Below are 11325 nucleotides of genomic sequence, written 5' to 3' on the forward strand. Positions count from 1 at the left end.
TAATTCCATTATGGAATTTTGAAACTGGTAAAATTAACCTGTGGTGATAGAACTCTGATCAGTGGTTTCTTCTGAGGGAAGTGGGAATTGCCTGGGAATGGGAACAGGGGGCTTTTCTGGAGTGGTGAAAATATTTTGCCTCTTCATATGCATTCGGCAAAATTAAATTGAATGGTATATGTAAGATCTGAACATTTCAGTCTGAGTAAAGTATGCTTTAACTAAAAAATAACACACAGATATTTTATAAATATAGTATGTTTCTGTCCCTTTCCCTATTAGCTTGAGTTCCTTGAGGCTAAGAAACATTGTCTTACTTGTTCTTTATTCTCTTTTAATTTCAGCATCTACCACAGAGTAAAGATAAAATAAATGTTTGTTGAATGAGGAAGGAATAATATTATCCTATACTGATGTAGTGCTTTCACATTTATAATCTTATTTAATCCCTGTAGTAACTCTGTAAGTTTACAGCTGAGGCCCAGAAAGGTGACCACCTGAGGTCACACAGCAGGGACTGGTATGGGTCTCCTGCTATCATAATCATCTAACTCCAAATCTCATGCTATTTCCATGACATCTCAATTGATGACATTTGAATAATTATCTGTATTTTTTCTTCAATTTTGTCAACATATATTACACGTCTATAACTTCAAATTTTTAAAGAATTTAACAGTTATTTGGAGTTAGAAACTTGGCATTGTCCTTTAATATGCATTCCACCATAACGTGTCATCTTCTTTAGACTTCAGACATGATTTGGCAGCTCCTGGCTATAAGTATCTCACCTGAGAGGTAACTGAGAATCAGAGATAAAGAGAAATCCTTTCTGTTGTCTTGAATCAGGTTGCCGTTTAAGCTACTGAAACAGCCCTGCTAATGTTCAATGGTGTTGGCTGACAAAGAAAGGCCACCAGTCTACTGTCTGTCTTTAACATTCAGGGTCAGAGAAATCCTCTTTTCACTGAATTCAATAGTGTTTAACCTTGTGTCAATATAGTGAATATCAGTATGTAGTTGGCATTAATGCTACAGTACCCATTTAATGGGCAAGTGAAGGAAACTGACTCACATTTATTCAACACCTACTGTGGATTTATGTTTGTTCTCCCCTTTAACCCTTACAACAACAAAATGAAGTAGGCACTCTGGCCCCGCTTTAAGGGTGACAAAACTGAGGCTCAGGGGGTTTGAGTCTATTGGCTAAGGTCACGTAGCTAGAAAACGGCCAAAGCCAGGATTCAAACACTGTGTCCCTCACTCCCCAAATGTGTTCCATCCACCCCTCATATGCTACATCTTCAGGATACTACACGATGCTAAACGCTAGTTTCAGAAGGTGTGGTTGGGAGAATAACGGCCTTGAAAGACGTCTATGTCCTAATCCCTGGAATCTGTGTTATCTTACGTGGCAAAAAAGACTTTATAGATGTGATTAAATTAAGGATCTTGAGTTGGGGAAGTTACTCTGGATTATCTGGGTAGGCTCTAGGTAATCACAAGGGGCCTTATAAGTGAAAGAGGGAAGCAGGAGAGTCAGGGGTCAAGGTCAGGGAGAAGTTTGAAGATGCTATACTGCTGGCTTTGAAGGTGGAGAAGGGCAGCCTCTACAAAGTGGAAAAGTCAAAGAAACAGGTTCTCCACTAAATCCTCCAGAAGGAATGCAGCCCTGCTGACACCTTGAATTTAGTACAGTAAGACCTATTTCAGATGTCCAATTCAGAACTGTAAAGTAATAAATTTGTGTTGTTTTAAGTTATGAAATTTGTGTTAACTTACAGCAGCAATAGGAAACAAGTACAGAGGAATAGCAGTTAACTAATACAGAAAGTATCTTCTTTTGGCATTTCAAAGAAGCACATATAATTCTCTCTTTTCATAGCTTGTATCTTGATTAGGAATCCTTATAGTCAATACCAAATTAAAATGTGCTTGTATTATGAGTCTTAGTACTGTAGGAGAAATCCAACATTGTCAAGGCTTTTGTAGAGAAATGGTAATAATTAAACATAACAATAACAATGCATTAAAATTCATAGAGACCCAAATAATGTGGAAATTTGTTACTTTCTCCACTATTGTGGACATTATCTGACATGCCATCTTAATTTACAATATTTATTACATTTATTCATCGTTCATTTAATAATAATCAGGTAAAATTATGCAGCAATAAGGTAAATGTGTAGGGGTATACATTAGTAGATAGGTAAATAGACATATCATAAATTCTACAGGGCCTTAAGTTCTGACAGATAGATTTTCCATTTTCAGTATTAGTTCACTTGCCATCTTTGAATTAGGTGAATACATAAATGTTTAAAAGTTTACCAGGTATCTGATTACAAGAGATTATAAATAATTCAATACAGATAATTACCCCTTTAGAGTTGATAGAAGTGGCAAGTAATATAAATTTTATAATATAAATGATAAATTTCAATCTTATACTATAAGTTGCTTTGATGATTAATCTTTTTTTCAAAAAAAGAATTAGAACTCCTACCAGAGAAAGAACACTCTGACAGCTTATAAACACTCTGATCTTATAAAAGGTTGATTTATTTCTTTTTTATCAGAGTTAATTTTGAAACTTAGGAAAAAAATCTTGATGCTAAAAGATATGGAAAATCATTCCATGCAGTAACACGACCCAGTCAGAATTCAGTCTCAATCAAACTGCAAAGCTGCTCATTTATCATTAGAATTGCTTAGCCAGGGACCTAAAAGTAGGTCCTGTGGGGTGTGTGAGGGGCAGTTTAGGGCCTAGATTAAATGCAAAATTAAAGTTATATCTGATTTGGCCTAAGAGTGCTATTTTAAGAGTCTGGTAATCTAGACGAGCTCTTTGAGCCTCTTTTTCTTAAGGACATGTTCTCTAAATTCTCTTCCATTGCTAAAATGTTATGTGTTCCCAAATCATCCTGGGACTTTTCCCCCTCGTAGTAGTCTTAATATAATTATCAACTAACAATGTACTCAATCTATTTAATGTTTGCTGATGGAGCGTATTGGCATATTTTAAAACTTTGCTACATTTGGTTGAGGAATATGAGTAAACAAAACACAGAGGACTTGTCTAAGTGCCATTGCGTAAATTGCAAAAAGCTGTACAACTTGGTGAGCAAATGTACCTTTGTGATCATTAGAAAAAATTGCCCTTTTCTCTGGGTGGATGAAGCCCCACACTAGGGCACATGTGTTGGTGAAGAGAGCGTGGGCTAGATTACAGCTTCTGCATCTGTCCTTGGCTAGGTAAATTTGGGCAGGCATAACCTCTCTGACTGTACTCAGCAACTCAGTCACCACTTTGTCATCTACTTGTGGAAATAGCACATCTACTCTACATTCAGTTCTTACAAATTGCTTCTAATGGTGCATTGTTGATTCCTCTAATGAAATCAGAGGAACTAGGATATTTTCATCCTTAACAACCGTTGTGAGGAAATCACCATATGGCTGTTTGCAAACTGTTTTGTCAAGTTTGTTTTTAAATATCCAAAGTGCTTATGAATTTCACAAGTCTTGCATATAAAAGGGAGGTTGCTAAATCTTATCTATTCATCTAGCAAACATGTTTTGAAAACTGTTGTCAAGCACTAGAAGTTCAGCAGTGGATGGTAAATAGACAGCCACCCTCCCTGCCTGCACAGAGAAATAGTCCAGGGTCGGGGGGGATTAGTAAAATAGGGATCCTGATAAAGGAGTCTTATTCCTGCTAATATCAGGGCTTACTGAGCAGGAGTTGTTGGGGCAGTGGTGCAGATGGTTGCCAAGGAAACCTTTCCCATTTGAAAAGTAACAGGTGTGGGCCTGGATGTGCAGACGTGTGTATCGTCATGCTTAGCCTTTCTATCTTGACTTGGAAAGAAAAGGAAGCTGGAGGCTTCCCCTTGAAGGGACTGGATAGGCAGTTAGAGAGTGCCAGAGGTACTTAGGAAAATTAAGAAGGCTAATTAATTGGTTTCCTGAGCCGGCATAGCATAGTGTCTCTGAAGCTGCAATGCAGATTGATGGGAGAGTTTCCTTGGGGACCGCATATGCCTGGAACCTGGATGTTTGACATCTAAGTAAGAAAGAGAAAGGCCATGGTTGTCTTTTACCTAGGAGAACCAGTGACTGAAAACAGTTCGTTCATTGTAAGAAATATTCTTAATATAGTCAAAAGTTTTTATATATTTTGATCATTCTCTAGTCTATGCTACATCTTTCCCCAAAAGTTATTCATAAGCCTTAAAAATATTCAAATCCTTTTGTCTAGCAAGTCTGTATCCAGGACTTTAAGTTAAAACCATTAGGTATGTATATATGAATGCTAAGATGTTGATTGTAGTAGCTCATAAATAAGGAAAAATTGGAAACAACAAAATGCTTATGGGGCATCAGTTAACTAATTTGGTGTGCCCATGTAAGGGAAAGAGGAATGGTCAGTAATACCTCTTGCAGACTAGCAGTTCTCATATGTCTGTACAAGCCCTAGCCCACCAAGAAATCTTAATGTGAGGGTGGGTGGAGGAGGATTGCAGCTTCGGAAGGAAGGTATAATTTTTAAAACGCCTCCTTGGTGATTCTGATATCCTGAGAGTGGATATATCCCCTTTTAAGAATCACAATTATAGTTAAATGATGTTAAAACCTACTAAAAAATGATGTAATATTTTTTAAAATACCAAATATCAAACAATAGGTAGTCAACACTGGTAAAAAAAAAAAAAATGCACACCCACCCATAGACACTCTTTCACCTACCCACATGCATTTTTTTTTTTTTTAAATCTGAAGGAAAGACAAGAAAATGTTGAAAGTGATTAGTTTTTGGGTAGGATTAGGGGTGATTTTATTTGATTTGTATCCTGTCTGTATTTTCCAACATCTCAACTACAAACATGTACTACTTTATAATCACAGAAAAAGACACAACACATTCTTGAATTTAAAAAGAATGTAAAAATTAAAATAGCCAATATTTTCTGAAGAGTGTTAATTTTGACAGAAAAAAAAAATCCTGAATTGTTTATTATATTTGTATGATCTCTAAGTTATCCATAGTTTGCCTAGCCTGTTGGCTTACGGTAGAACCAAACCCAGACATTATTTCCCCTCATGGCAGCTACCCAAATTTCAGGACTAGTGTCTAAGAATGTGGTAACAAACACCTGAGTTCTCTTCCAAATCAACTTTACACTCTGACTGAATTTTTTTTTTTTTTTTTTTTTTTTTGAGACAGGGTCTCTCTGTCATCCAGGCTGGACTGCAGTGGTGAGATCATAGCTCACTACAGCCTTCTGGGTTCAAGGGATTCTCCCGTTTTAGCCTCCTGAGTATCTGGGACTACAAGCATATGCCACCACATGAGCTAATTTTTAAATTTGTGGAGATTGGTGGGGTAGTTCTCCCTATGTTGCTCAGGCTGGTCTTGAACTCCTGACATTAAGCAATCCTCCTCTCTTGGCCTCCCAAGGTACTGGGATTACAGGCATAAGCCACCATGCCTGGCTTTTGGATTGAATTTCTGGAGAGTCAAATAGTTGTCTAAACATAGCCAGGGCCTTCTGGAACAGTCTCTGGTGACACATGCGTAAATGCTATGGGCAGCTGTGTATGTTACCACCTATGTGGAGAGCTGGTTTCTCCCGTATTTTTCTCAGCACTTTGACAAGAATTTTCTAGAGGACTGGACTTTTCCATTTGTGGGTAGAAGTAAACGCTGGAGGGTAATGAGCTATAGTAGAAGATGACCAGACCGGAAGGCTGATAATGGGGATCTAGACCTGGCAAAACGAAGGCAGGAGTGCCAGACCTTCTTGCATTCCAGGATTTCTTTAAGAATTGGATGAGATAACACTTGCAAAAGTGTCATGAAGGCTATAAAATGTTAACCCTGCAAAGAGTGTTATTACTTTTTAATAATAAGCCAGCCTGGATTTTTCATAATCTGAGAGTTAAGAAACCTACTGATTGGACGATACTAATGTGGCCAATCATTGTGAAGAGGAGCAGCCTCTTTTGCTTCGTGAAGTCATTTTTTTCTCAGTCAGAATCACAGATGGCAGGACCAGGGTTTGTGTCCACCTATCACTGGCCTCACCCTGCATGACTCTCCCTGCTCCCTAACCTCTGGCCATGCCTCAAATCTTTTGGTTCCAGGAATATTTGCTTGCCGCGGTGCTATCTCCACTTTGGGCCTTCACGCAGTGCTTCCCTCTGTCGAAAACATTCCCCCGTCCCCTATCCCTTCAGCTCACTTCCTCAGTTGGCCTTCTGGAGCAGTGTTTCTCAAAGGGTGGTCCAGCATCACCTGGGAACTTGTTAGAGATGCATATTCCGTGGCTCTTCTCCACCACCACGGTCAGAAACTCTGGATGTGGAGTCCAGCAGTCTGTTTTGCCAAGCCCTCCAGAAGATTCTGATGAATACGAAAGTTCGAGAACCACCCCCCTAGAGCAATGATTCACAAACTTTTTTGCTTCATTGGGAAGCTTAAAAACTGCTGGTGCTCAGAGCCATACTCCAGAATCTCCAGGGAGAAGTAGGACCAGGAATCCATATTTGTAAATCTCTTCAGGTGATTCCAATGTGCAACCAAGTTGGAGAATCACCTCAGAGGCCTGATTTCCTTTGTCATGGGCTCCTATAGCACCTTGCACTTCCTTTCTGTAACACTCATGCTCTGAGCCCCATAGGGATAAGCAGGCTACTTTATGTCACCAGGACCTGCCACACCACAGGCATCATGGAATGTTTTTGTTTGTTTTGTTTGTTTTTTGTAGAAACAGTATCTCACTCTGTTGTCCAGGCTGCAGTGCAGTGGCAAGATCATAGCTCACTGCATCCTCGAATTCCTGGACTCAAGCCATCCTCCCATCTCAGCCTCTCAAGTTGCTGGGACTACAGTTGCACACCACCATGCCTGGATAATTTTTTTGATCTTTTATTTTTGTAGAAATGGGGTCTCACTATATTGCCCAGGCTGGTCTTGAACTCCTGGGCTCAAGCAGTCCTCCCACCTTGGCCTCCCAAAGCCACTGGATGTTGACAGAATGAATCACACTGTGCTTTGATTACAGGGTATGTTGAAAGGATTGATTTAAAAATACTAATACCAAAAAGATTTCCGCATGACATTTTCCAAAATATGATTAGGGAAGTAGTATGGAAAATCATAGTAGTTTCACCATATTCAGGATGAAGGAAGATTGAGCTTTATGGAGAGAGAAGTATAGAAGTGTAGGAACAACCCCCAGGGATCTCTGTGTGTACTATGTGTGTGTGTGTGATAAAGCAGGCGAACTCCAGATACAAATTTTTAAAATCTGAAACTGGACACATTGTTTGCCCTGTTTTTCAGGGCAGACTTAATACCCAGAGATTCTCCTTTTACCATGAGGATTTATTTTGTTTTAAGTATTAGCTGATGACTTTGGTTAAGTTCTTATTTGACTTAGAATGTCATTTGGAATTGAGGGATAAAACCCATGAAATGAAAATGTGGATATTAAAATGGAGCAGAAAATGGATTATTTGGTTCTGCCAAAAATTCATCTGTTTAGAGTAAAACATTTTTTTTTTTTTTTTGAGACGGAGTCCTGCTCTGTCACCCAGGTTGGAGTGCAGTGGCACCATCTCAGCTCACTGCAACCTCCACCTCCTGAGTTCAAGTGATTCTCCTGCCTCAGCCTCCTGAGTAGCTGGGTTTACAGGCGCCTGCCACCACACTCAGCTAATTTTTGTATTTTTAGTAGAGATGGGGTTTCACCATGTTGGTCAGGCTGGTCTCCAACTCCTGACCTCAGGTGATTCACTCGCCTCGGCCTCCCAAAGTGCTGGGATTACAGGCATGAGCCATCGTGTCTGGCCTGTTTAGAGTATAACTTAGTAGGATGTTCTTTGGAAAAATTATCCATGAGAAGACACTCAACAGTTAGGTATTTTCTTTTTTTCCTTCTTTGCAATTTGTCAGCCATCAAGTGTAGTGTCTGGCACTCCATAAATGGATGAAGAAAACTAAGAGGTTTACTTGTGGTAATTCATTTTACAGCGTTATTAAATGCTTTGCTAGTTTGAAATGTTTCTGCTATAATAAATAATTTAAGACTTAAAGTCCTTTCTTTTCAATGTAGTTCCTTCTTAAGGTGTTTTTACTTGAAGGGTGTGTGTGTTTGCCCGTGCACACATGTGGGCACGTATGCTTATGAATGAACATGATCATGAAATTATTGCTCTTTTAGTTCTTTGGAAAAATAAATCTTATGCATATATTTCTTAGGTATTTTAATTGCCTTTGTTATGTAAAGAAATCCCATTCATTCATCCATCCAGTAGGTCATTTCTTTCAACATTATATAGCCACATGCCAGGCCCTATGTTAGGCATGGGAGATATAATGGTGGACCTGATAGGCATGGTTCCTGTCCTCCTGTTGCTGTGTAGTGGTTTTAGCACTTGCAGAAGTCATCTATGAGATTCTTTTGCTTCCGGGTTCTTCAATTTTTATTTTTGAGGTGGGGTCTCACTTTGTCTCCCAGGCGAGAGTGTGGTGGTGTGATCATAGCTCACTGCAGACTTGAACTTCAGGGCCCAAATGATCCTCCCACCTCAGCCTCCCAAGTAGCTGGGACTACAGGCATGCACCATCATGCCCTGCTAATTTATTTATTTTTTGTAGAGACAGAGTTTTGCTGTGGTTCCCAGGCTGGTCACTTCTGCGTTCTTGAGTCATTCCTGACTTGATGTGCGTGCATATATTTTATTCTTGACATTAATTAGCATTTTTCTGCTACTCTCGGATGAACTTTCTAAACACGCTACCTTCCAACCTTATCAGTACATTCAAACCAAGTGGACATCCCAGACTAAGGTGGTGATTCTATAGTAACACAAATTAAATGTCCATTCCCCAAAATGTCTCATTGGAGAGAACAAATAATATACCACATAATAGATTTAAAATCTTTATGGTACTTTAGCTTCATTAAAGATAGCAGCTCAAGCAAATTTAAAATTAATAGATTCTATCTAGTTTGCCTATTGTTATTTTTGAAGTCTGTTACAGAAGAGAAATTATGCAAATGGCTGTCAGGCTATTGCTGCTGCACTCACACTAGGAGTGCATTATAATTTCTTTCTTAGAGGAAACACTTATCTGGAGCAGACCAGGCCCTCGGTTCATTCGCAAGAGGTTGTCCCTTCCTTCAGATGGTCCATTTTGAGGTAATAAATACTGTCAGGGTTGAGGTGGAGAGGCGGGGCTGTGGGGAAGGAAATTAGGATAAATTACTGGGGCCCAGCGGCTGAAAGGGCCTGGGGCAAATCCCTGGTAAAGACAGTCTAGCCAGTCCTCCTCTGCTGGGGCATCTGGTATTTTTTTCCCTTGGGCCTGGGCAGGCTGTCGGTCACCTTCCAGACTGTGTAGCCTTTAACTCCTTGTTGCAATGGAATCCTGCTGGCCTTCTGATTTGCCTTTTCCTGCAAAAATCTGCCAAGACAATATTTCTCAAAGGAAATTTCCTATGTTACTCTACTGTTTAAAAGCCTGGTGTGGCACCCTGTCACCTTTGAGGTAAAATTCCAACCCCCAGGCTGCCTGAAAGCTCTGCCTTCAACTGACTCTTGTATACAAATTCAACTTCAACTCTTGATTATTTTTATAATTCTTCTATTGGAACCAGGCTGATCTTTTTAATAACCTGTTCATTTATTCATTCATTTATTTATTCTGCAAGCAGATGGGATGATAAATTCAGTCCAACTGTAGGAATCCATGATCCTACTAGCTATAATATGAGCAATTATTATGTGCAAATACTGTAGGAAATATAGGAAGACAGAACACATTATCCCTATTCTTAAGATTCTTATGACAGTAAATGGAAACACAAAGGCCGTTATTGACTAATAGGAGGAAGATCGCTGTCCTTTAAATCACCTTCTTCATATTTGCATTCTCTGTGTGCTGTTTCTTGGCTCTGGATTTCTCTCCTGCCTCATCTACACTAATTCTTTTCACTTCTTCATTCAAAACTGTACCTAGATTTATCTGCTCCAGGAAGCATTCCCACTCAAGTCTTGGTCCTGGGTTGAACTGACTCTTCCTCAGAATTGATGGATATAGCTTATCCAGTGTTATTTAGCTCTTGCTGCCTGCTGCTTTGCACAGTCTTCAGCTATTTCACATGGGCCTATGTATCATGTTAGCTGGCCAGAAAAGAAGCTTTCTGGGGACCCTACCCTCCTGTTTCTCACTTCCCCTCTCACCTCTTTTTTTTTTTTTTTTTGAGATGGAGGCTTACTTTGTTGCCCAGCCTGGAGTGCAGTGGCACAATATCTACTCACTGCAACCTCTGTCTCCCAGGTTCAAACAATTCTCCTGCCTCCGCATCCCCCATAGCTGGGATTACAGGCGCACACCACCATACCCTGCTAATTTTTGTATTTTTAGTAGAGATGGGGTTTCACCATGTTGGCCAGGCTGGTCTCAAACTCCTGACCTCAGGTGATCCACATGCCTTGGCCTCCCAAAGTACTGGGATTACAGGCGTGAGCCACCACACCCGGCATCCCCCCAACCCCCTGCCTCCTCTTAACCTACTGTTCTGTATATAGCCCAGGGCATGCTACTGAATGAATAGTCACTGTTGAATAGTCACTGTTTTATTTCTTGGTAATTCAGATCAGAAACTCACGGTGTTTCCCCTGGGTTTATCTGCAGTTCAGAAAAGTGACTCTGACTACATGCTTTGACTATGCCCTTTGCTCACAAAAAGATGATTAGTTTTGATTGTGCAGCATTTGGAATGAAATAATTTAATCTGGAATGAAGGAACTTTAAAAGGTTGGGGGAATATCACATTGGAACTGTTAAATGACATGCAAACGGGATCTGTGAAAATGGTTTTGATTCTGCTCTGTGTCCCGGTAGGAGACACTAAATAGATCAGGCTCACTACCAATTAGCATCATCTTAATCTTGCCTAATAGAGAAGCAAAGTCACCAAGGATTTGGTGGATTTATCAGCTCCTCCCACAATAGTCATCTGAGGCTAACACCTCTTGGAACCTAGATCGAAAGAAAGTCCTTTGGTAATGACGTGTCATACATTCTAGTCATCAAAGACACCATTTTCTGGGCCTGAAGTGTTCTGCTGGTTTTTGGAGGAATGAGAATCCAATCTCTCATAAGCCGGATTCAGAAAATAGGTCATCGATGTGAGTTGCAGTTATTTTCCTTCCAGCTCTCTTCTGTGCTTGCTTTAGATTGCTTTTCTGCAAAGGGCAGATGCAGCTGCCCTGGCTGGTGGGCAGTTGAGAGGGATGACAGCCACT

Source organism: Pongo abelii, chromosome 11 (genome assembly GCF_028885655.2).
Source record: "Pongo abelii isolate AG06213 chromosome 11, NHGRI_mPonAbe1-v2.0_pri, whole genome shotgun sequence".
NCBI classification, from domain to species: domain Eukaryota; kingdom Metazoa; phylum Chordata; class Mammalia; order Primates; family Hominidae; genus Pongo; species Pongo abelii.